General features: G+C 36.4%; 1 protein-coding gene across 2 annotated transcripts in view; it reads right to left on the reverse strand.

Annotated features, from left to right (window-relative positions):
• Nucleotides 1–11,663, reverse strand: part of LPAR1 (lysophosphatidic acid receptor 1) — a 61,134-nt gene extending 49,471 nt beyond the window's left edge. For both annotated transcript variants that reach the window (XM_026672296.2, XM_087957595.1), the window contains exon 1: nucleotides 10,712–11,663. The gene's annotated coding sequence lies outside the window, so the exon portion shown is untranslated. The remainder of the gene's footprint in view (nucleotides 1–10,711) is intronic.
• Between the last annotated feature and the right edge of the window lie 16,282 nt (nucleotides 11,664–27,945).

Consider the following 27,945-nt stretch of genomic DNA (forward strand, 5'->3'; position numbering starts at 1 on the left):
TCATCCCTCTGCTGAGACTCCCTGTTGCCAGTCAATAAAAGGAAAAAGGATGCTGAGCTAGGAGGAGAGTGTATGGTGGGGGAACCGGACTTCTGGTCAGCTCCAGAATTGAACAGGGGGTTCCGGTTAGGGCCTTTGTGGTTCTTTGAGTGTTTAAGGTTGCCAACTCCTGCCATAGAATAATAAATAGAATAGAAAATAAATAAAGGCTATATGCCCTTAGATGCACTCTTGTAGCCTCCATCCTGTTTAAACCCTCACCTCTTTTCTGGGGCTCAATGCAGGTTCATAAACTGTGACCCCATAAAATATCTATCTTAATAGCAATTTTCTTAAATAAAATTACTAATGAACACTTGACAAGATATTGGACATGAATAAACTTTTCAAGTGTCTTTACGCAGCATCCACAATCATTCTAACAAAATATATTGTAACGTCTGCAAAATATATTGCTTCCTTCCCCTTTAGTGAACTTCATTTAAAAAAAAAGTCTAAAAATTATTTACTAAATTGGAGTAGCTTCATTAAAAAATAAACCCATTATTAGGTTAATATGTTTTACTGTCACAGGTTTTTTTTTTAAACAACCCTGTAATCTCTTGCATCGGGGTGGAGTTGGGATGACTCCATAGAGCTGACTGTTTACTAGCCAGATGCCCTTCCTGATGGCTATGCGGAGTTAGCAGCAGATATTTTGTTGGGGCAACTTCTGTAAATGGCTTAGAGAGGGCTGTAAAGCACCGTGAAGTGGTATATAAGTCTAAGTGTTATTGCTATTTTCTCTTTGCGCCTAGAGAGAGAAATACCTGCCGCTACCTAAGATCAAACTCTCCTGATTGGAGGTGAGAGCTCCACCTTTAGGCCACCAAAACACTGTTTATTAGCACACAATAATTTATTTACTTGGTTTACAAAGCCAGATACACCAAATAATGTGTCACTAAACAGTAGAAAGTTTACTATGGACATTAGAAGTGAGAGAATATTTTAGTTATTTAAAGTGGTATAGCTTCAACCCTCTGTATAACAAAGGGCACCAAAAGATAATACCTACTTGTCTAAATGTCTGTATAGAAAGAGACATATTAGTAAAAAAGGAAGTTTCACAGTACTAAAGTATAATTAAGGGCATCCTCACTTACAGTTCAAGCTGCTCCTTTTCTGTGCTTATGCTGTTTTAATGCTAAATCAGCTTCAAAATATCAGACTGTGATATTTTGGCATCATTTGGCAAAAATGTATCCTATTCATTTTAGTGTAATGACTACAACTAAGGACATTCAAATATTATTAAGATTTACATTTTCTTTTATGAAATTCTGAAGCACAATGAAAGCAAACTCCAGATCCACAGTTATTAAACCAGGTTTTCCATCCTTGACAATTTTAAGACAGTGGACTTCTACTCCCAGAATTCCACAGCCAGACTGGAGTATTCTGGGAGTTTAAGTCCACCTGTCTTAAACTTGCCAAGGTTGGAAAACCCTGGATTAATCAATCTCCCCCTTTACTCAGCTATAATTTCTCCCACTGATTTCAAAGGAATTAAATTTAACAAATTTACTGTAATCTAAATCCAACCTAGTGATCAATTTCTCAAGCTTACCACATGATTGTCAATTTACAATAATATAAATTGACCCTGGTATTCATTATATTATATGGAAGATGTACAAAAGCAGTGAGATAGCTAGAATTCTGGAAGCCCAATTTGAAGTCCTCAGTGTGTCTTAAATAACTTTCAATGGAATTGCAATATAATATTTTGCTTTTCAGTCTAAACAAATATTTCCCCCCATAATTTCTTCCCAGCTTTTCAACCTAACTGTTTGAAAATTAAATGGAATGCTATGGAGTAAAACAGGATACACTCACAAAGGTTAAGGCAGTAAAACATTACCTCAAGTAAAGGAGTCAAACTGGTATTTGCATCCTGCATTAGTGCTTCATTACCACTTCAAAGAAACATTCTTTCTTTCAAAGCCTTTTACCCTCACAACAGAACACACAAGTGTCAAACAGTCTTCCAAACCATTCAATCAATCACTAAAAATACACCTGCCCGGAGGCACTTGCAAGACATAGACTGGCATGGAAATTGTTTTGGAATTTGGGATAATAATGTACTGTAACCTCAAAACAGAGCAACTGGGATGAGTCTTCTGTTAGTCATACTGCCTACTTATGGTTTCATTTTAACCTTCCTTTCTCATATTAGAATTTAAGAAATGGCTTTCTTAACTCAACTTTCTCCTTTCTAGTCACCAAGTGACCATTCAGCCCATGTTTACTAATTCATTTTCCATTTTTAATACATTTATTTTCTAATCCTTCAATAAAACGGTTAACAGATGATCAAAAAGCCAGTGAAATAAAAACATCTTAAAATTCCTGATTTGCCTTTAATGGGAAGCCTCAGATAGAGCATGCATTTAAACAAGGCAGTACTTGTTTTCCTGAGAAAGGATTGGAGCTGATACAAAAATCCAGCTTGATAAAGGAATTAATGGACATTGTCAAGATACCTGTGCTTTCACAGACAGCAAAAAATCTAGGAAGAATTCTAATCCTCTAACTTTCTCCATTATATGCAAGAGTTGTTCAACAACAAAATGGCCTTCTGCATAGCAATTTGTATACCGTAAAAATATGAGGTTCCATGTACAGTGGGAGGGGGTGCGATGACTTAGTGGTTAAAGATACTAAGTTGTCAGCTGGAAAGCTGACAGCCTGGGTTCGAGACCCAGGCAATAGGGTAAGCTCCCATTACTTGCTGCAGCTCCTGCCCATCTAGCAGTTGGAAAGCATGTAAATGCAAGTAAATAAATGCATATCACTTCAGTGTAGCCTTCCATCACCTCGGCACATAGCACATGTAATGTCTCCGGACAACGCTGGCTCCTTAAACTAAGAAATAGAGATGAGCACCACCTCTTAGATCCAAACATAACTGGACAGGAAAACCTTTACCTTTATATACAGTGGGCAAATACAAACTTAATATTGATTAACCAAACTTGGGTGATTCAAAGCAAGACATATATTCCGTGGTATCCCATCATAGTAAAACTTTAATCACGATCATATTTCCAATATCCTTCTTGGAAAGCCCACTGAAACACACACAGTCACCATAAGTATAGGCCATGGTGGCGCAGTGGTTAGAGTCCGGTACTACACGCTACTTTTGGCTGCCAGCAGTTCGGCAGTTCAAGTCTCACTGTCTCAAGGTTGACTCAGCCTTCCATCCTTCCGAGGTGGGTAAAATGAGGACCCAGATTGCTGGGGGCAATATGCTAACTCTATAAACCGCTTAGAGAGGCTGTAAAGCACCGTGAAGCAGTATATAAGTCTAAGTGCTATTGCTATAATCATTATACAATGCTTTTCCCAGTATTCCAAAGCACAACAAATATTAGTAACTTGATTCTGGTATCTAATTAAGTCAGGGTTTGTTAAGTATGTCACAGCTGATGAATTCACAAAGTACATTACACCATAAACCATAGATTACAAATTACAGAGTAATCAAATGTTGCCTAAGCATGAAGTATGTTTAGTTTCGATGTACGCAATTGTGTAAACCCAGCCAAATGGTTACTAAATCCATCTGGTCAGTGAAAGAGGCAAATGTAAATGGATTTTCTGGCTCATTCTAAAGGGACATACCAAGGAGGAAATTTCTATTGAATCAGTCAGGACTTAATATTTCTAGAGATGGGGTGTTCTATTTTCATTTTGGATTAGGCTGTTAATTAACATACAAACTCTTCATTTCATGCTCAGATTGAAGGGAAAAAAACAGTATAAAACCTATGGTAATTCGGTGCAAGTTTTAATCCAACAAATGTCAAAATCTATCCGTGTGTGTGTGTGTAAAACACACACACACGTAACATGTTATGCATAATTACATTATATGTAATTTATAATGAGGCTAAAACATCAGAACATCTATTTTACATATTTTTGTGTATTTTTGGTAGTCAAAAGCTAGGACCTATTTTCACATATGTTTGTTTTTACATAGTGCTGAAACTGTATGAATGAACTGGCAGTCCTTCCATTTTTTAAACAAATCTAAATCCTTAGCAATGTAAACAGAAAGAGGAGAGTCCACTCCCCCAATACTGTTTTTTTCAAAACTACAGTCAATTTGTGTGTTGATAAAAGTTTCTCCAAGATGCAGAAAATGGTTCACTGAGTCATAATTTAAACCTTTATTTAGGGAAGACTCTTAACCAAGACTAGACTATAAGAAGCCTTTTAGATATTCTGCACGACAATTTCTATAAACTGTGATAAGAGGCCCCATTGGCTGAGGTTTATGAAGTTTTATTCCAGGACATTTGGATGGAACTTTGCTCCCTAACCATTTTTAGCATCTCAGCACTAAGTAAGTGGCTTAGAGGATGACACAAAGTAAAAACAAACCTACTAAAGATTGTAAGTACCTATAGCAAGATGTTTCAGCCAGTGGATATACAAGATGAATACCTATCCTCCAATGTTATTTGGCCAACTAGTCCTGATAGAAAATTATTTCCACATAGAATTATAGACCTGAAAGGAGCTGCTTAGACCATTAGACTCAATCCTACACTCCATATTGGAATCCAGGTTAAAGCATCCCAGACATATGGCTATATCTTCACTTGAACACATGGAATGAAGATAAACCCACCACTTCTTTGAATGACTAAATCCATTATTATTATTAGGCTCTTACTCTAAGATATTGTAATGCATACAATCATCAAAATAAATATTACTCCTTTACATATTTAAGTCTACAACATTTGATTTTTGTCTCCTATGTGAAAACGTTGTAATTGTATCTATAAAAGATCACTGCACTCTAGCAGTGATTAGAGTTTATTGGCTATATACTATAGCATAATAGTTTTTTTATTAAATTGAAGGGAACTTAAGCCTAGGCTTTGATCCAGCTAAGAATTTGAACAGAGATTATGAATCCTCAAAGTCGGAAAGATTAGATTAGATTATTTAAAGCATTTTGATAGCCTGATACACAGGATTATATTTTATTGCATTTAACAATAAAACTTAACAGCAGGATTTACATACATTTTTAAAGTTAAATTCAGACTCTTTTCATACTATAAAACATTTGGAACAAAAAATAGCCCATTTATTCACAATACTTACGTGAAACATGCCGTTAAATAGTAGTAAGAATTAATATTATTAGTACAGAATTTTAATTTGTCCAGAAACTGTTTATCATTTTTATATTGAAACAGAACAAATTACTATTATGAAACTGAAGTATCAATTGCAACACAGTTCAGATTTTGCAAGGAAAATGTAGGGTTTAAGGCTGCATTTCTATGCAGATATTCCTGTGACTAAATTCTCTAGACATAGCAGGACCTTCTTCTGAGTAAATGTAAGGTTTTTGTCTACATATAAACACACTGCTTTCACAAATGACAGAGCAGAAGTCTGGTAAGCCAAAATTAACTGTATAAACAACCACTATGACACAAATATCACAACCTAAAGTTTGAAATGCTAAAAACTGCTGTGTATATGTTTCCTGCTTTATAGTAATATGAGAATTTTGCCCTATGACAATACAAGCAAATTGAAGAACTGGCAATTTTCACAGATGAACAGAAATTAAATGTTTCCCAAACTTGGCGGAAAAGGTAATTGAAAAGAAAAAACACAATGTAGTACATGTATTCCTCGACTTACGACTACAATTGAGCCCAAAATTTCTGTTGGTAAATAAGACAGTTGTTAAGTGAGTTTTGTCCCATTTCATGGCCTTTCTTGTTATGATTGTTAAGTGAATCAATGCAGTTGTTAAGATAGTAACACAGTTGTAAACTGAATCTGGTTTCCCCATTTCCCTTGCTTGTCAGAAGGTCACAAAACTGATCACATGACCCTGGAACATTGCAATTGTCATAAGTATGAACCAGTTGCCAAGCACCTGAATTTTGATCACATGACCACCAGGATGATGCAATGATTGTGAGTGTGAAAAACAGTCATAAACCACTTTTTTTCCAATGCTGTTGTAACTTCGAACAGTCACTAAATGACTAATTTTCCCATGTTCTTCTTTTGTTGTATTTGTGTTTTGGTCTGTGACCGCAAAGAAAGTATTATTATTATTATTATTATTATTATTATTATTATTATTATTATTATTATTATTATTAGTCACTAAATGAACTGTTGTAAGTCGAGCACTATCTGTATTGGTGTTAGTGAATGACTGTTTCTAAAAATACAATGTTGTAAGAGAAGAGTCAAGGTAGCATTCTTTTCCGACTAACAAATTTTATTAAGCTTTTATGGAAATGAAGCACTAGCTATCATTGCCCAGTAACTCTGGACAGGTGAGGAGAAAAAAAAATCCAATTTTAATGAATTCTGTGAGGTCCGATGAATCTTGCTCTAGGGTACTGAAGGAACCAGTGAAGGTAATCCCAGAACTTCCAAGTATATTCTTTGATCAAAAATAGTAAAGTCTTAGAAGATCACAGGAAAGCTAAATAGAGAAAAGGAAGACATATGAATTTACAGATCTGTCTGTAATAGCTTCATACCTATTGTGGGCAACAGTGGTGGGATTCAAAATTTCTTACTACCAGTTCTGTGGGCGTGGCTTGGTGGGCATGGCTTGGTTGGTGTGGCATGGGAAGTTACTGCAAAATCCTATTTCCTCCCCATCCCACTAACCTGCTTTCCAGCTCTGTTCTTCTGTGCAGGGCAACAAAAGAAGACCCAGCCTATCAGCTGGGACTCGGGATAGGGCGGGGTCAATCGGAGGTGGTATTTGCCGGTTCTCCAAACTACTCAAAATTTCCACTACTGGTTCTCCAGAACTGGTCAGAACCTGCTGAATACCACCTCTGGTGGGCAATGTGTTTGAGAAGCATGTTTGTGAGCACAGCAGTAGGAGTGCAAAAATCACAAGCCAGCATGGGTTTGTCCCAAGAGTTCATAAACTAACTTTATCTCCCTTTAGATAGAGTCACTAACTTATTAGATTAGAGGAATGTTGTGGACACAGTGTGCTGTGATCTCAGAAAAGCACTAGGTAAAACTTTTTATTACCTCATTAAGAAAATGTTAAAGCTATATGAGCTTAGATAATACATCTGATAGACGGATTCACAATTAACTGAATGACCATCCCAGAGAGCACTCAGAACCAGTTTCTATTAGCTTGATGAGCAGTATGGATTTTGGATTTTTGTCCTGGGTTTCAAGCTCCGCAACATTGTTATGAACGATTTGGATGAGGGAATTATCAGATCTGCAGATACATAAAACTATAAGAAGTGGGCAACATTTTAGAATGGAAAGAGATTTTTTTTAATGCATATATACATGACCTGTGGGCTGAATTTAATAAGATGAAAATTAACAGGGAGAAATTTAAAGTTCTATATCTGTGGCTCTGGGTTACTTAACAGTTGCCATCATATTGTTTAGACATTTTTAGCTTATGACCTACTGGAACATCCTTTTCACATGTACTACTGGCAAGCCAGATTTGTTCAATGTATAATTGTGTATTTCATTGGTCTCTGGAATGTTGTTCTTAGAGAAGTCTATCCTACCCTGTTCTGAATAGTATTCCTTTGATCAATAAGTCTTTCTGTTCTGCCAGATCTCCGTCTTGTTGAGCTGATTTGTGTTTCTCCTAACTGATGATGGTCTAATTTTCTTGTTATAATTGCTAAATATGTTTATTAGTGGTATTTAGTTCTACAGTTCTAACTTCTGGGGGAAAATGATAAAAACAATCATGAAAATAAAAATTAACTAATGACATATATTGCCTTCAAATCTGGTACAATTAATCATGCATAATAGTGTATAATTATAGTATTAAAACATTTAACGTGTTCTCAAGGTGGGAAGCTTTTACAAAACCTACTAACAGGAATCAAATATTCTGGAATACTCTTGAATGTTCCATTTGGTTCTCTGGATCACACTGATCCAGCTGTTCCAGGAATGGTTGGGCAGTTTTTACTCTTCCCAACTGGAAGTCTATGGTGAAACATGGTTCCCAAACTGGTTCCCATGTTCTGATTTCTTGGGTCCAATATGAGAAATAGATTCTGGCTCAAAAGATTAACTTCTGGAAAACCACCCAAACTAACATGATTTGGAAGAGAACTTGACTGATTTAGGATCCAACAAAACATTTGAGTCCTGGAATGATAGTTCTTGTCCATCTCTATAAATCATATATATATTTATTTCAAAGATGTAATTCCATAAATACATGTCCACCAACCAAGATCTTGTTCCTCATGCATACCAACCTATTTTTTCCTATTTAAGGCAGATAGTTTTAGTTACCACTGTTAAAATAAAGGCTTATAAGAGTATTCTTAATTGATTGGCTCCAAACAGTTTAAGGGTTTGAAGGCCAATGCCAATATTGTTTCTGGGGGCAAGGCAGTTTAATTAGTTCCAAACTGATTTAATTTGTTCCAACCATTTAATTCCCAATTAGAACACTGATTCTTTATTGACATGCAAATTATGTATAACTTATAGTTTTCTAATTGGCTAGTTTAGCTTTTGGCTAAACAGCATCTCTATCTTTTCAGACTAATGGTTTTGCTTTGTTTGCCCTCCATCATCATATAATTGAAACCCATTCAGAACATCTACTGCTTAGGTAATGAATGTGAGAGTCATAGTTTTATATAACCTGTGTAATAATGGCATAATAATTCTAATATTTGGATGCTTCTTGTAGTGATAACATGTTACATTACCATTTTTACCGATTTTAAAGTTCAATGGCAATTATGAATCCTTATAAAACTAATGGTATCTTCCACTAAGAAGTGGGTGCCAATATGTTTGGGTTTTCCGATCCACGGTAAATGAACATTCTTCAGAATCAGAAATGGACTTGGGCAAATTCCAAAAAAGGACAAGACTTGTGCAACATGGAGTAGAACCCAGCAAGGCAAGATAATACATGTAATCAATAGTCTTATGAAAAGAATTTCCATTTCACTTTTTGAGTCAAAGAAGACTAGCAATGAAAATACTCTATGGTCCAGTTGATTCTAACATTCATTTATTTTCTTTTTGATTGTTTTTTATGTGACATACTTTATGTTTGGTTAGGCTTGCTTAGCTTACTCAAATCTTTCGTACATTTCATTAGATAGAATACTCAAAAGTTCTATAGTACATTGCCTCGATCCCTCAATTGATAATGTTTCACAAAGTTATATCAATAGACTTTCTTCTCTCTTTGCTGAGGGAACCTGTGGACAGATGATGAAGTAGATGAATAAAGGACCTCTGAAAGGCCTTAAGTCAGTCTAGAATTTGTGACAATTCTGTATCACATAACTCATGTGTCCCTTATTATTCTGGAAATTATGTCAGTATTGTCCATTGAAGAAATTCACAAGATACCTGGCATCTATACAGTATACCTAGCCCTATATTTCAGCAAATGTAGACCATCTGTTACTCTACAAAAAGTGATATGCAAATATTTAATCAACTAAGATGATTTAGCCATTCTGATGCTCATAAACAAGATGTGGATGGTGATGTAAAACCGATTTAAGGCCAAAAAAGTTTTTGTAATCCATGTGATTACTGCTATGCTATATACTGAATACGCGACACACAGAAGAGAATCCAATCACCAGCATAGATTGCATAACAGCCCATCAACCATTTTGCAACGTTGCCAGTGTGAATATGAATAAAATCAGTAGGATGGAATACATAATCCCCATTAAATGACATTACAGGCACTCTCTAAGTAAATATTCTGCCTTGGGAAGAAGAAAGTTAAAGGAGGAGTTAATGCTCCAATAAGAGCCTTTCAAGTATCCCAGCACTTCAACCCAGGATGGAAGCAATAACTCTAGGGTGTCTTCTTTCTTTTAAACATTAAAATACCACATGGCTTCAAATGAGAGGCATAAATACACATTTAAGCCATTTGGAAGATAAGAACTTAAAACGGCAAGTTTCCTCCCACCCACCCCCCTTGAGTAGAGCTATAATCTTCCAACCACAGATGCAGAGGAATCCCTGTTTATTATAGAGACAGTTTTCCTAAAACAAAAGCTAAAGTACACTTGAAGAGGAAGACAGCCCACACAGAATAGATTTAGACGGCTTCTTGTTTCCATTAACATCCCTAGAAGAAAGCGGGGGGTGAGGTGGAATTCAGTTCTACTAATTGAAAAAGCCAGAGACGTGTCAGCAAGGGAGGGGGAACGGGACCCATGGAAAGCGGGGTTGGGGGAAGAGACTTCCAGACAAGAAAGTATCGTTCCTAAACACTCCCAATTTTTTTTCTCAAATGCACAAGCAACGGGGCAGAAAGGGGGGGACGGGACGACGACGGCGACACAAGAGCAGTGTAAGTTTTAAGTCTACAAAAAAGAAGCGGAAGAAAACTCCAAAAGTCGACAGAGGCAAGAAAGGGAAGGTGAGAGGAAAGTTTTGAGTTTTTCGCGACGGCTTCTTTTCCTTGAGGGGGAGGGGGGGAGAAAAGCAAACCTGGGCTGCTTTTCTTCCCGACTCAACCGGCCAAGAATGGTGGCGGAGACACCAAAAAGCAGCCCTGCCCGAGCCAAAGAGAGAGAGGGAGAGAAAGGAAGGAAGGAAGGACGCCCGTTGCCTTTCCAGAAACTCCCCCCTTAAATCCCCAAGAGACAGTTACCTGGGCCAGGCGAAGTCTCTTCCCTCACCCCGGGAGGCTGCTGCCGCTTTTTACCCCCGCAGACTTTCTCGTCCCACCGAGCAGCTCGCAGACCGAGCCGGAGGAGCGGCGGGGGGGGTGTCTTCCCGCCCTCGCCGCCTTTTCCAGCCAGCCGCCTGCTTGTGGCGTGCCTCTTTTCCAAGTCGGTGGACTCTTCGCCCTCACTTGGCTGCGGGGTAGCTGCAGCGGGAAGGAGGAGAAGGAGGCGGCGGCGGCGGCTGCGGCGGCGGCCGCGTCAGGAACACCATCCTTTTGCCCCGGCATCACTTCTGGCAGGGGGCGAAAGCGAGAAGGGCGCGCTCGCTGCTCGGCCGAGAGGCAAGAGGCGAAGGGGAGGCTGCGGCAGCCTCTGGCGCGGCAACCCTGCTCGTCCGACGTTGGGGAGGGGGGGGAGGAAGGGGGGGAGAGAAAGAGCGAAGGGAAAAGTTGCGAGGCGCCGCCCGCGTCTGCAGCCTCCGCAGGGCGGTGTGTCTGTGTGCAGTCCGGTGGGTGGGGTGGTTGCCTTGCGCTCTCTCCGCTTGGCTCCTGGCCCGCCTAGAAGCAATTTCGGCGAGCCGGCGGCTTCTTCTCTTCTTTCTTTCTTTCTTTTTTTCCCGCCTTTTCTCACCTGCCCGGAGTTGCTGAGGTATCGCGCTCCGCCTTGCTTCTCTCGCTGTGCGCGCAAATCTTAGAGCCTTTTCCAAAGTGTGTGTGGGGGGTGTCACTCAGTTGCGTCCCCCTTCACCACCGCGGCGCGTCTCTCCTTCTTTCCACGCTCCCTCTCCTCCGAGCGAGTCAACTTATTCTTTTCTCCTCTTGTGACCCGGTTCCTTGGGCCACCCCAACTGAACCAAGCGAGGTGGTTAGGGAACCAGAAAAACTCGTTCGGGAGGGATGAGAGTTGGCCCGGGCCACTTTCCTTCCCTCGGTAAGCAAAGGTTCGAGTCGTGCCGGAGTTGAACTTTAAACTCCGGGCACCGATAAAAACCAAACGGTATAAGCTCGGCTTCCTCAACCAGATGTCCCGCAGATAACAACTTTAGATTGTTACCATGCATTTATTTGTGTATTGGATTTCTCACAAATTGGCTGAACTCAAAGTAAACGCTCACCTTAAGAGACATATAAGAAAGTGAATAACCTCACAGGATAGGCATAAGAGATTTAACAGATAATCAGAGTTGGAAGGGACCTTGTAGGTCATCTAGTCCACACACACCCCCCAAGCGGGAGGCCCTACACCATTTCTGACCAATGGCAGTTCAATCTCTTCTTGAAAGTCTCAAGTGATGGCGCTCCCACAACTTCCAAGGGCAAACTGATCCATAGGTTGATTGTTCTCACCATCAGAAAGTTTCTCCTTATTTCCAAGTTAAATCTCTCCTTGTTCAGGTTCCATACATTATTCCTTGTCTGGCCTACAGGAGCTTTAGAAAATAGCTTGACCCCTTCCTCCCTGTGGCAGCCCCTCAAATATTGGAAGACTGCTGTCATGTCTCCCCTGGTCCTTCTCTTTACTAGACTAGCCAAGCCCAGTTCCTGCAACTGTTCATTGTATGTCTTAGCCTCCAGTCCCCTAATCATCCTGGTTGCTCTTCTCTGCGCTTTTTCTAGAGTCAACATCTTTTTTATAATGTGGTGACCAAAACTGGATGCAGTACTCTAGGTGTGGTCTTACTAAGGCTTTACAGAGTGGTATTACTACTTCCCTTGATCTTGATTGTATCCCTCTGTTAATACAATTTAGGATTGCATAAGCTTTTTTGGCGGCTGCTGCACACTGCTGGCTCATATTTAGCTGGTTGTCCACTAAGACTCCGAGATCCCTCTCACAGTTACTGCTATTGAACCTGGTTTCACCCAGTCTATATGTGTACTTTTGGTTTTTCTTGCCTAAGTGTAGGACTTTACTTTTCTCTACATTGAATTTCATTTTGTTAGATATGGTCCAGTGTTCTAGTCTGTTAAGATCCATCTGGATCTTGGATGTTAGCTATTCCTGCCAGCTTAGTATCATTTGCAAATTTGGTAAGTTCCCCTTCTATTCCCTCATTTGGTAAGTTCCCCTTCTATTCCCTCATCTAAGTCATTAATGAAGATATTGAAGAGTACTGGGCCTAAGACGAAACCTTGTGGCACCCCACTGCTTACTTCCCTCCATGTAGACTTAGACCCATTAAGGACTACTCGTTGAGTATGGTTTGCCAGCCAGTTGCCAGTCCATCTAGTGGTGGTGCTATCTATTCCACTTTTTTTCTAGTTTACTAAGAAGTAGGTCTACTTTGTCAAATGCCTGCTGAAATCTAAATATATTATGTCCAGTATTTTGCTGGTCTACTAATTTAGTGACTGTTGAAGAATGAAATAAGATTGGTTTGGCATGACCTGTTTTTAACAAACCTGTGCTGACTGCTAGTTTACTTGTTTCTAGATGTTGGCAGATGTTTTATTACCTTTTCCAGTATCTTCCTGGGTATTGATGTTAGGCTGATTGGTCTATAGTTTCCTGGGTCTGTTTTTTCCCCCTTTTTTGAAGAAAGGAACCACATCAGCTCTTTTCCAGTCCTCTGGTAGTTCCCCGGTACTCCAGGATTTCTGAAAGATATGGTGCAGTGGTTCTGAGATGACCTCTGCCAGCTCCTTAAAACTCTGGGATGTAATCCATCAGGCCCCAGTGATTTGTTTTCATCAAAATCAGACAGGTCTTCTCTTACTATTTTTTTTGCTTATTTTAACTTTTATTTCTGGTCTGTCTTTTACAGTTATGATTTTGGTGGGTTGAGCTATAGTTTCTTTTTGCGTGAAGACGGATGCAAAGAATGAGTTAAGCAGTTCTGCTTTCTCTCTGTTGCCTGTTACTTCCTTGCCATCTTCTCTCTTTAGTGGACCAACTGTTTCCTTGATTTTTTTCTTGTTATTTATATGTTGGAAGAAACTTTTTTTATTATCTTTGACTTTTGTTGCAAGTCTTTGTTCGTTCTGAGCCTTTGCTATCCTGACTTTGTCTTTGCAGATTCTGGCTATCTGCTGATATTCTACCTTAGTTGTATGTCCTTTCCATTTTTGTACTTGTCCTTTTTTTCTTTCAATTTGCCAGAGAGATCTTTGTGCAGCCATGCTGGTTTCTTCTTGAATTTCTTGTTTTTCTTTCTCAGTGGTATTGTGCTGGTCTGGGCTTCTATGATCATACTTTTTAGAGTTTCCCAAGATTCTTGAGTTGTTTTCCCCTTTAGGATTTTCATCCATGGAATCTTTGCCAAATCCTCTCTGAGTTTATTGAAATCAGCTCTTTTAAAATCCAAGACTCTGATGTCATTATGTTCTGTTGCTTGTGTTTGTGTTATGTTGAATTCTAGTATGACATGGTCACTCTCACCGAAGGTTCCTGCAGTTTCAACTCCCTCTATCACTTCTTCTCTGTTTGTAAGAATTACAAATAAATATTGGTTCAGTTCTGCCAGCGCTCTTCCCATCATTCTGGGGAATGAAAATACCTGAATGCCTGGAGGGTCAGGGAAGTATAAACTCTAACACTTCCCTATAAACTATAAATTAGCAAGAAATACATGGGAGGAACATGACCTCTTGTCCTCCAAAGAACATTTTTAAAAAGTCTCTTCCATCTATTCAGTTGACCAGTTGTGATATTTCTCAAGAGCCACTTTCCCATGTGGTCTTTGTCCAGATGTTTAAGGGGAATGGGTTTGAATTCTATGGCCTTGACCCCACTTGCACTGTCACATAGTACTGCTCGGACAATCCCACTCCACCCTTTTGGCCCCGTGGCATAACTTCATGTTGAAACCTTTTGATTCGTGTGGTTTCTTGGCATGCCACTCAGACTTGACCCCTGATGACTACAAGTCCATGCATTTTGCTAGCCACCGTTATTAGAAATTTATTTTTCCAAAACATCAGAGGGCAGGACAAGTAACAATGGATGGAAACTAATCAAGGAGAGAAGCAACCTGGAAATAAGGAGAAACTTCCTAAAAGTGAGGACAATTAAGCAGTGGAACAGCTTTCCACCAGATGTTGTGAGTGCCCCATCACTGGAGGTTTTTTTTAGAAGAGACTGGACAGTTATTTGTCTGAAATGGTATAGGATCTCCTGCTGGACTAGATGACCTCCAAGGTACCTTCCAGCTCGATTCTGATTCTTCCTAGAGTGGAGAAGGAGTGCCTGGCCCAAGGTCAATGAACTAACTTTTATGCCTAAGGTAGAACGCAGTTCCACACTCCTAGTTTGGAATTTGAACTGCTGGAACAGTCTGGCTTTCACTGTAATCATTCAGTATAGTGATTTTTAAATCATAAAAACCTACTTTAAAAAAAAACACCTGAAACTGGAATTATCTCATCACAGCTTTGGGAGGAGAGTAATGTTTTATATCTGTTTCCCAAACTTTTTCCCTTCATTACCCAAAACTGCTTATCAGAATATCATTGGATGCTTAAAAGTTACTTAATTTTAGTTTATCTAGGTATAAAAATCAATTGTGCAGTCATGGCATTCACTCTTTTCTGGAGCTATTTCTATCCTGATGTCTTCCCTGTTTGTTTGTTTTCATCCCTTCACTTAAAAAAAAAAAATGGAAATGACTACTTGAGATGTGGAAGAAAAGGCAAACCAAGAAGCTAAGAGAAGCCCAATTGAGTTGACTCTTTTACACACACAGAGAGAGATTAGGAAAAGGGATGGCAGCAAAGCCCAAGGAGACAGTTTGAGTGCCCTGGCTAAAGCAAGTGGCACGGTTGCAAATCAGCAGAACATCAGTGACTTGAAACAGATGCTAGAGAGGAATTGAGAGTGGGGACAATATGGTTTTTAAGAATGGGTGAATGGCATTTTTGACTCAGAGGGGAATGGGGTGGGGGAATCCTTTAGCTGGACTCAGACATTGTGGCAAGTTAATGTTCTTGTTTCAGTATATGAGTTGAATTACTCTGGTTTGAAAATCCTAGATTTGTCTTTCAAGTGAACCAGGTTACTTATAACAGTTCCTCTTTAGTTATTTCAGTATTTCTTGTACTCCCAGGATTACCACTGTTTAAAGCCAAATTATATGCCTTTCTGTAAGAAAGCCAAAGCACCAGAGACATATCTTTTTCAAGAATAATTTGGTCAGTGTGTCTATTGACGTCAGCATAGGTTCACATCAGTAGGAAGCAAAAATAAAATGAGCTGGTAAAACTATCAGTTCCTTTCCTTAAAAAAAGAAAAATCAAGGAATGCACATCTTGGACAAATGCAAATGCACAAAAGTTTCTGCTTCATTAAGTAAATTTATCCCAGCATCCTGTTTTCTACAGCAGCAATGATATTAATAATAAGGGAAGGGCTTATGTCACTGATGAAGTTGAGAGTTATGCTGGTGGTAATGTATTCTACCAGAAAGGTCACCTGTGCCAGACAAATCTTGGTGGAAGTAAGTAAATCAATCAACTCATTTAATGTGGTGAGAAAATAGAAAAAGAATCCTATATTGTATTTGTCACCACCCAGGTCAACAAGAACCATGTCAAATGGGGGCATTTGTTAAAAAGTGGGCAATGGGGCTCAGGAGCTATGGCTGGACAACCAAGGCCTAGCCTTGTAGGATTACTGAAAGTACAACAATCACAGGCAAGACAAAAATTACTGTGTTTGAAAATTGCATTATGTTCTACTGTTATAAATATGACACAATAAAGTGGAAATATTTCAAGAGAATATTTGAACATTGGAAAGGAACTCAAATATTCTAAACAATGATTAGCAGACCAAAGAATATTCATTACCAGCAATAAAATATTTAGGAATGCAGGACTGGAACAGATTCAAAGAAATTACAAAAATTCGAGACCCAAAAATAATAGTAGAAGAAACTTAGTTAACAACAATTGCAAATATAAACAAAACAGCTGAAGTGAACTACAGAAATGAGAGCTTAGAAAAAGTAACAACAACAAAACCAGTACAGGACAACTTTGAAACAATCCATGAATTGAGTCCCTGACAAGATTTAAAAGAGAAAATTCTAACATAAGCAGAATCATAATACAAAGACTGCCAGCATTGAAAGCAATGCTCAAGAACCCCCTGGCATATTAATGAAGGATGTGAATAAGGCACTTGCAAGGATTAAAATAACTTCTATTGAACAGATAACTTCTGTTGAACAACTTGCCTATAGTACAGCAATGGTGGTTACAGAAAAACTGGGTATTAGAAATTAGAAAACCAAAAGCAAATCATATTCAATCCCAAATAGGAAAACCATTGACTAATATAGTTGTATGCCATTAACTGCTCTCTTGATATCATTTTATATTCCTCATGATTCTCCAATAATTCCCGATAATTAATGCTTTAGCCTTTCCCTGTTGTCTGTCTTCTGTATAATGCAATTTGTACTAAGATCTACAGCGGTGTTTTTGAGCACAATGGATTTTTGGACTCTTATACAGTATTCCCTTTTTCTGGTGATAGAATTTAAAAAGTGTCACTTTTCATGTCAGTTTAGTATAACATCCAACACATAAACTTAATTATGGCTGGTTGCATCAGAGAGAAATGTGCAAACCAAGATTTCACTAAACTTATTTTCATAATTCCAAATCAATGAAATGCTTAGCAACATTGTGTGGTGTATATTTATTTCAGAAATAAGACCAATAGATTCCACCATGATTTATTTAGTTTTTATTATGTATATATTTGTAGCCTTGAGTATACATAGAAAATATAACTGAACTTCTTCAGAACAAGAATATTAAGCTTGCAGATTTCTGGTATGTTTTTCAGGCTTCCCCAAAGACATTCAGAAATAAACAGAAGTTACAAAAAACTTTTAAAATTTGAGATCTGTAGGACAGGACCTATTGTAAAAGGGTAAGCAGAAAAGTTCTTTCTTTGTGTGATTTTAAAACTCGGGAGCTGTGATTAATCCCAATCTCTTAACTTTTTGAAAAGACAACAAAACATACTGTTTCAATTTATATTTCTGAGCTTTATTATTCATTTTAAAGTTGATAATATCAAAAAATATACTTTGTAGCCTTTAAAAATGGAATGCAAATTTGAAAAGTCATATGGCAACTGTCAGAGAGAGATTGGCTGAGCCACGTGGAAGAGACAAGTCTGGAATTAGTCTGGAATCATTATATAGACACCAGAGGTCAACATCCAACCTACCCTTGAATTTGGTTGAACCTTATCTAGTCTGGCCCAGGTCCGAACTCCCATTCTGGGAAGATTACAGTGAAATAGGATTGAGCTATAAAGTAGCTAATTTGAACTCTGCATGTGGGTCCGGTTGTTGATGCCTGACAGTAACAATTAAATGGATAAAATTAAAAACAATTTTGAACATGGTCTCATTTTAAGTTTCTCCCTGGATTAATGATTCTCTAATTATCTGACATTTCTTCTTTAGACTTTTCTGACATATAGTTGCAATTTACTGCTCAAGATTTGTTGCACAGTTGGATTTTACAGGGAGTACTGTTCTAGATACCATTGACTTCAGTTGTTTCATGTCATAGAAGCGTTAGATAATTTACAGTTTACAGGTGGCCAGATGAAAGCTAGAAATAAAAAGAGGTCTTGGAATTTTAACTCCAGGATCTATAAGCAACATATGTTTTATTGAAACAAAGAGTTGTTTCAGGTATGCAGCATAGCACCTTGGCATAGATTAGCTAAACATTTTTGAAACCACCTGATGAAAGAAGGAGAACAATTTCTGATTTTGTACAAAATAACAATCCTTTGCAAATGGAAAAAAAAATAGAAAATATTATTACAGGAAGATTGAATAGTCAGCTCAATTCAATTTAGTTTCTTACAGTCGTAGACCAGAGACCAGAAGAAATAAAAAATAAAAATAGTCAAAGATTGTGAAAAGAAATTAACAGATTTTTTAAAAGAAAAATTTAAATAAAGATGCAGGCTTAAGAACAGTTTGGGGGCACAAAGTGGTTATTAAGGAAAATTTAGAATGTATACAAATTGTACAATTTTTAAAATTACAGGAGAAAATGCAAATAATTTTATAAGAAATTAAAAAAAAAGTTGAAATAAGAAATCCCTCATAAACATAAATATTTCATATTAAATTAAATTCTTACAACAACACTTATCCATGTTGACACTAAGAGAAATGGAGACTAAACTGAACTATGTTAAACAAAAGAACTATAAATATGCAAACAAACCTGAAAATTGATTGGACTGCAGATTAAGGAAAAAGAAAGGAAAGAGGATGATCTTCAAGTTCCTAGAAGGAGATACGATTTTAACAGATAATTTCACTATCCCAAGAGCTTTTCATCAATATTACTCTAATTTTGTTAAAAGGAAGGACATTTCCCTGGAAAAAAATAGAATGTTACCTTAAGAAGCCAAATTTACTACGACTCACAGATGAATGCATGTTGTTCCAAATGAAAATGTGGAAAAAAGGAAGGGGGGAGAGAAAACCATGTGATTGAAAAATTATTAATCAAATCAAACTTTATTATGGCTTTAAACCACAACTGGCTGTCAAAATAAAAATATTCAGTATAATATAGTGTACTGTAGTGCAGTATAGTTATAATACAAAATAGTATAGTATAGTAATAGTATAGTAATAGTTATTATAATAGTATAGTATAGTAATAATATAAATGTTATTGCCTTTCTTCCAAATGTCTTTGAGTCAGCACTTCGGAGTTTTTTTTTTGTGTTCTTGTTGCTAAGGAGTAAAATTTGGCAACTCTTAAGTATGATCTCAGAATTTCTATCAGCTAAAGTAATTGAACATAAAATTCATATGAATGTCTTGGATTGTATGAAAATAAAAGCTGAATTAAATTAAGCTGAGAATCTAATATTAATGGTGGTGGTAATAGTGTAGTAGGTAGTAATAGTAGTAGTAGTTAGTAGTAGTAATAGTGCATTTGTCTCAATTTTATCAAATTCACATGGACAAAACTTCTGAGAAAATGAGGGTTTATGAAACCTACTTTTGAAAAGAGTCAAAGGCAGAATATTAAATTTGGCTCTAGAGTATTTGGGATGGATAAACAAATGCAGAAAAACTGACTAATCAGGAAATCTCTGTGGGGTTGATATATGTCATTCTGTAACTGTATCCCAAACCATCTGTTTTAGAAGCTCTTCAGCTGATGTAGTCTTAAAGATAATAAATGCTTGGACAGTAGGAATATATTTGTCTCATGCTTTTTCATTATGTGGAGTATATATCTAAAATTGTCAGATGGTATTAATGACCACAATCTATTTGACTTCAGGATGAGTCTTAGCTAGATTGGCAAGGTAGCTATTTACATTTTGGCTTCAGTTTTGGGCAACACAGCCTCTAATTACCTTACCATTGTACTAGGAAGGCAATCATTCCAACTACACTGGAAGAACATCTATGAAGCTGAAAAGGAAAATTTAAGAAACGCAAATGAATTTTTTAAAAGGTCTACCTGGAATCAGGTTCTACTTATGTTCCATATAGTAATTACATGATTTATCACCACAGAATTTAGTAGCTACTCTTTGATTTAGTTGGAAATTTATTATTATTGGGATACTTTTTTCAGCCATTAAGAAGGTGTAGTAAACTTGAGAGCAGTTTTCTTTCAGGAAGCTTGGGAAAAAAGCATTCTAAGGAATGTAAAGTGTTAACCATTTTCTATGTCATAACTATCCACATACCATCTTTCTAGCTGAGTGACTTTTGTTTAAAAAATTAATATCTAACCATTTCTCTTGATAACATTGAAAAAAATCCATAAAGGTTTTCTTAAAGGCTATGTGACCAGATGAGTATCATCAGCATAAAGTGAAGGAGGAAGAAATTTACCCTACAGGTGTTTCATAAAGGAATGTATGACAGAATTTTAAACATTTATACAAAATCAATATCATCTATTAGGACATATATTTAAATATCTAAATAAATATCTAAGTTAGAAATCAAATACTTACTTTTTCACGCAGTCTTTTACTCCTCCCTCCCTCCTTCCCCCTCCCCCTCCTCTCTCTCCTTCTCTTAACATTTATGAACAATAACAAATAATAATTGGAGAGATCTTAGTATTAAGCATTAAACTTGACAGAAAAAAGTTTTTTTAATTATAAAACAATTCAATGCATTTATTAATATATTTGCAATATAATCAGTTTACATTGTCTTAATATTTTAGAAATTGTATTCAACATTGTATGCACTTTTCTTCTTACCTTTAAAAGTTCAACTTCTCGAACCTAGCATAGTGTGAATAATTTCTAGTTCATATTGTATAAACAGCATTGTACCCAGCAAATATCTGTATTTTAAAATGGAGTAGTCAGATCTTATAATGAAATAAAACAATTATTTGGGAGGGGGGAATGAGCCCAAAATGCATCCTTACTTGATTCTCTTGACCACTGAAATGGAATTGGACAGCTATCCAGTATGACTGCATATTACTACTGTGGAAGGAGAATAATGATGCCAAAAGAGGATCCATCTATACTTTTGCCTTTTATACATCCTGCTGGAATAAGCTTGTTATGAGGAGCTTTGCCTTGTTTTAACTGATCTATTAACTTCTGGTCTCTAGATTCTTAAAGTGAATATAAAGATAAAACCAGAGACTTTTCTTTCAGGCCTAATGGACAAAGAACTTGAAAAAAAAATGGAACTTTAATGTTATGTACGCTGACAGCAGTAAGAATGCACAAAAATGGAAAGATACTTTAATTCTTATAATAGAGGGCTGGTTGCAAAAGCCAATGGAGTTAGCAGAGATAGCTACATTGACTGCTTCAATTAAAGAAAAGAATTCAATTAATTCTGTTTGTACTTGGAAACCACTTTTGGACTTTGTGCTTGAGGTGGGGAAAAAATAAAACTTTGATTTTAGGTTTTGCTGATTAGATAGGTTTGTTGTTATAGAATGGCTCATACATATTACTATGTAAAAGTAAAACATTGAGGTTGTATTGTACTGCTCTAAAAAGAATTAGAAGTCGATGCTTTTTTTTTTTTTTTTGCTATTTTACCCTATACTTTTTCCTCTTCCCTTTTCCTCCCCTACTTTTCTATTATTTCCATTTTTCTTTGTATTTTAGATTTCAATAAACTAAATAAATAAATAAATTTCTAGCCTGTGTAGCCAATACTAAAGGCTGTCATTGTATGTAGTCTGGTGATTGGTCCAGTGAGAAAACAACACAGCGAAAAAAAGCAACCAATAAAATTTAAAGAAAGAATTTAACAGCCATTAAACTATGGAACTCAAAGAAATGAAAGATTATATATATAATTGTACACAGGTGTTATCTAATTATGGAAGACATTATTGGCATCTTAAAATCAGAAAAGGCAAAATTTCATGGAAGGTTTTAAATCAAAAGCTTATTTTAAACTAAATAAGTACATTCAAAACAAAACATGGTATTTCTTTTAAACTCAGAAATTCCATACCTTTCCTATAAAGATTAGTTACTTGATTCTATGTAAGTGTATAATTTGTTTTAAAAAAACCAGAAAATTAAACATTGAATTGAAGTCTATTTTCTGCCCACTCAGCTGATATCTATATAATATTACAAAGTGCTTTTTAACTATGCTTTTAGTTATATTTGAACTTAATATCTTTAGGCATAAGAAAGTTTATAAAATAAAAGCTCTCAGATTTTATTTAGATACGATCTGTTTTACATATGGTTAGAAAACCAAAATCTAGATCAGTAAAATATATCAGACTTAAGTATAGTTGCCTTCAGATACCCCAAAAAACTTATTATAAATTGTTTCTCAGAAAAATATGAATAGCTGTGAAAAACAAAGTATATCTAAAATATGCTTACTGCTGTTACTCTAATATTAAAGTAATTCCTGATATTCAGAACATAAAATTCAGATAATGTTTTTCCATGTTTTCTGAGAATGAAGTTAGATTTACTTTCAGACATTACAAAACCAAAACAAATTAAGGAGAAGACAGGGATGTTTTTATTTTTGTGAAGGGGAGAAAGGTTGTTTGTTTAGTCACAGACCTGAGGGAATTGGGGAAATGGGACAAGATAGCTATTAGCCAGCTTGAAAGGACAGCAATGGAAAAGAGATCAACTGTCTCAATTGGCTGAGAATTCTCTGGGAGGAACAAGCCAGCAACCTACAAACAGAACATGTCTGGAACACCAGACATGTTACTAGAAGGACAAATCCCAAAATTCCATCTCACTTATTTTGGTCATGTCATGAGGAGGAATGATTGCTAGAGAAAGCAATCCTGTTGGGAAGAGTTACCGGTAAAAGTAAATCAGGCTGCCAAAGAACATGAATAGCTGAACACCATCAAAGCTGATGCTAGGAAGAACATAGAACAATTCAAAGACATAGTGTAAGATCAGAAGATGTGGAGAGAGAGAGACCTGGCCCATAGAATCACCAAGAATTGGACATGGCTAAATGGTTGACATCATCATCTTCTCTGGGAGCAATAGGTTTGCCAACATATGGGTGTGATCATGCTCAGACCACCTTTATAGAACTGCAAATAGGTTAAAACTGTGTGAACCAACCTTGGATGAATTTCAAAAGGTGTGGAGAAAATAGAAAGTCTGGTGGAAATGGATGAACATTCTGGTCATTTGAAAACAAAACAAAACAATGGTCTGTGGATAGAGCATAGAACAATGGTTTCCAACTTTTTCTCACCTCAGATCCTCTTTAAATACATTTGTGGCCACTGATCATGGCCATGGATCCAAGACTTAAGGTTTAAATCATCACATTTCCTGAAGCCTGTGATGACATTATGGTCCCTCAGGGGTCTGTGAACTACAGGTTGAGAACCACTGAATTAGTACACAGTAATTAAGGGCAAAGGGCAAAGATTGTTAACATGTAGTTAGCACTCATTTAGTAAGGGCTGTACCACAGGAAAAAGGGCTGAGAAAAAGAAGGGTTGTGAGGTATTCAAAAGCCAGATAATATTTGATTTTAACACTATGCCTCATGGGCAAAAGAAAAAAAGGAAGACATACAGAAAAATATCCTCCTTGTATTTTCAACCCCCATTTATACATTGTTTCAAAGTTTTGTGTATTGTAATTTAGAGATTTGAATTGATAATGGTTCCATGTTCTAGGAAATTCATGTGAATAATCACTATCTGCATTCCCAAAACTGTAATTATGAATTTTCCTGCTAAAATCTGTTTTTGTTCATAAATGAAGTTTGTGATTATATTCCATTAATCGATTTTCACTTCTGGATCGTTATAGTGACCCAAGTTTCTTTGGCTGTCACAAAGCTGTGAAGACATTCCTCACTTCCATTCTCAAAGCATAGCAACCACTACTGGCAAATTTAAGCTCTTGAAGCTTTCAGCTTTGTTGTCAGCACAAACATTCCAATATTGATGAACATCAATAAAGCAATCCACATGTTCCTGTGAAATTCCAAACTTGACAGCAATTTCCCTTTGAGTGATCTGCCAAATGTCCTTCATAATTTCATCAACTTTTCTCATGTGAATCTCGTTGGTTATTGTCACAGGCCTTCCATTGTGTTCTTGTTCAGAGAAGCCAGCTCATCTAGGTTCATTGTCTTTACATTCTTTTGACACAGTAGTGCACAGTGCTCAGCTCATCAGCATGAAAACTTTCACTAGATGTTGAATTTCAGTTGGGGTGGGTGGGCTTGTCCATCAGTCAGAAATTAAATCAAGACATGTTCCTTGAAGTGCATTGACAAATACTCATGACAAATTTTCTTTTCATGAACATAGCAGCACAACCTTTTCTCAGCAAATGAAGTTAAAAAAAACAACAGATGCTAAAGAATACATAAGGGTGTCTTGCACATTAGAAACCCTAACCTTAACCTTTAGTACAGGTAAACTCCCAGCCAGGCTGGGAAGGTGGAGGGGTCAAATAGGGACTTAGCTTGGAGTCCTTGTACAGCTGCATATCCATTAATTCTTATCTGGTTATTCCTAGGGAAAGGGGAAAGCCGTCTAGGGACATTCTTGTAATCTCGGTAGCAAACAAGTTACTTACTCTAGCTACTTATGAGTGGTTCTGATTGCATGTGCACTCAGTGACTTATAACATCAAAATCATTATTTTTCATTCAACCCATGCAAATACAGGAAACATACAGCCCATTGTTTGTTTCCTGTTCTGTTTTATTTATTAAAATATCAGTATTTAAAGTAAAGTTAAAATTAAAACAGAGAAGGTGTTTCATTTTGGATTAAGGATCTCAGTAAACCACAATTTATACAACATTGGAATCTAAACTATGATATTATACTTCTCATTGATTGTAGAAATGTCCGATCCACTCACAGATTACATATTTAGTGATCATGAAGGTTGTTGTTAGATCATTAATTAATTTTGAGGAATATTCCATGGCTATAAAAGGCCAAGTTCTGACTTCATCAATAACTGGTTTTTTAAAATTAGTTTGGGAACCAGACCAGTCCATATCTATTTCAGACTCACTATGGGACTGCCATTGGCACATGTAAAATATTTGATTAAATCTGATGAGCTTCAAGAGTTTTCTTATTTATGGATGAGAAATAGTACTTGTTCCCCTTTAGAATACTCAGGAAAGTTTTCTCAAAATTCTCAAGAAGCTTCAGGAGAACAATACAGATTATGATAATTTATTAATAAAAAATGGCCATCAATTTCACCACAATTTCTTATTAAAATCCATAATAATAATGCTGAGAGTATTTATTTTCCACTATTATTTTTTTAATGAAAGGTAGCAGCCCTTATTTCTTCGTTGTACATGGTATCACATGTCATGGGTTATACATACTGTATAAGTGGCAGTTTTGTGGTACTCAGCCACAAATCCGTTATGAAAGTAGTGGACATGAGCATGTTGAATCTGACACTTTAACAAAAAATGACTAAATATTTTAAAAATAAAGGAATTCAAACTGCAAGGGCATTATTTGTGGACATCTTGTTTTCAAACTTTTTATATTGAGAAGAAAATTATAACACGAAATCTTCCCCTAATGCAAAAAAATATGTTAATAAACTTAGCTCAAAATTCTACTTTGATTTTCTTTAAAATGTTGCACTTTTTTTTAACCTCTTCTTCCAAAGTTTAGTTTCTGCTGGCAGCTCAGTCAATCCAAATGTTTGGCCACCTTGAGATAGAAATAAAAGGTGTAAATAGATCATAGAACTATCATTTTTTAAATATTTGAAATGTATAATTTAACCAAAACAATTGCTTGACAAATAAGCAGGACAATGGCATAAAGGCAGAGATAGGCAACAATTAGCTTTCAAGGGTTGTATTGCCGAAGGAATAATTTGTCAAATATTGCATGACAGCAGTGAATGGGACCCAAACTAACAATGGGTGAATTAGAACTATTTCACAGCCTCATATATATTTTCCTTCACCCAAGGTGGCACAGAACAGGGAGTTATTAATTATTAGCTCATTGTGCTTATATACTGTAACAATAATATAAGGATCTCAGTGATTACAATAAAACATAGAAACCACATGTAAAATTTCACTCGTTCTGGTGGTCCAATTTGATTGCTTTCAGGAAACTTAAAATTGGTCTGGGGGCCATGAGATGATGAGTTGAATTTTGTAGTAAGTAGTTTTTAATTTTTGGAAAAAGAAATGAAGGTACTTAGACTAAGCCTATATTTACTGGAGAATTTTCCATTCCTTTTCCTAGAAATAGAATTGTATTTGTTATAATATATCATATGTTGTTGCTAGCATTTGTCTCAGTTGCAGGGTCCCATTGTTTTCCCTGCACTTGGCTGCAATTCATACAGAAAAGCTGTGATGCAACAAGGGATTTTGTTTTTCAGCTGGCTTTTTAAAGAGCCTGACACTGGCTGCTATTATTTGTAAAAACAAGAATAGTGACGGTAAGCATATTTTGACCTTAGAAAGTGGTATCAATTTATATGAAATAAATGAAGGCACTGGAAACTGTTAGCAAACAATTAAAAGGATTGGATTTAATTCTCATCCTAAATTAAACAGTTTATCAGAACGAATAAGCAAACTTTCTCATGGTGATGGGGCAAGGATAGGCTGTTTTATCAAATTATTCAATATATAATTTTAGCATAAAATCACTAAATAAAGTCTGGATGGCTATGCTTATATGACTCACTTCAATCCACATTCAAATGCATGTTCAACCTTATGAAGCATGTTAAACATTTCTATTACACAAAAGCAAACCATGAGAAAAATGGATTGATTGTGAAATTTTAACATAGAAATGTTAACAGATGAAGAATTCATTTATTGCTTTAAAGAGGTCTACTTGAAATAATACAATTGCAGTATGACTAGAAGCTACGGTGAGTTTTCAGAAATTGAGCCCCAAAAATGGATTCTATCAAAACATTGTAATAGTTGTTATCTTTCTCTTATACCCAAGAAATAAAACTATGTATATTTATTTGAGACAACATCATGGAGTATTGAAATGGGGATTGGACTAGAGAAATTCAGTTCAAAATATTACACAGACATAAGGAAAGACTGCTGTTAAATTGGCTAACTTCATTGTGGATTAACAGTGCAATCCTATACATAAATATGAAGAAGTAGGTATATGGTTTATCCTGAAAAAAAATGGCATGTTCTTATTGGTTTTCCTGCCCAAATAGTAATGTTGCCATTTTAAAACCTCACATGTACTAAAATGTGGCCATTCACAATAAATAGGCTCAGGATTGCCAGTTGATCTCCTACTGAATAGGAAAGCATATCATTTTCTGTTTTTAAACCAGATTGACAAACGTTTAAATATAACTGAAATAAAGATTATATATTACACTAGCAGGTAACAAATTGACTAGCAAGTGAACACACGAGAGTATGCCATTTCCCCTGCTAGCTATTAACATGTTTTTGCTAAGTTAAGAGTACTGTAAAGAAACAGGACTAAGTGCCCTTCTTGTTTCATTTTCAAGCAAAGAAGTCACTCTTATTTATTTAGTAAATGGGCTTCATATATTTGATGGTGCTATCTATTTCTTAGTCCAAGCCTGGGAACATATGACCAGACATATATTGCTCTAATGCAAGGATTATTTGAATTAACCTTATGCCGGCGTATTTCATCATCAATATCATCCCTTTTGCTTTAAAGGACTTAGACAGCCAGATAACATTTTAAAATTTAAAACTTTATCATTTTAGGTGAGAGTTGTTCATGTA

This window comes from Notechis scutatus, chromosome 2 (assembly GCF_049901735.1).
Source record: "Notechis scutatus isolate UNSWTSFEM ecotype Mainland chromosome 2, rNotScu1.2, whole genome shotgun sequence".
NCBI lineage: Eukaryota > Metazoa > Chordata > Lepidosauria > Squamata > Elapidae > Notechis > Notechis scutatus.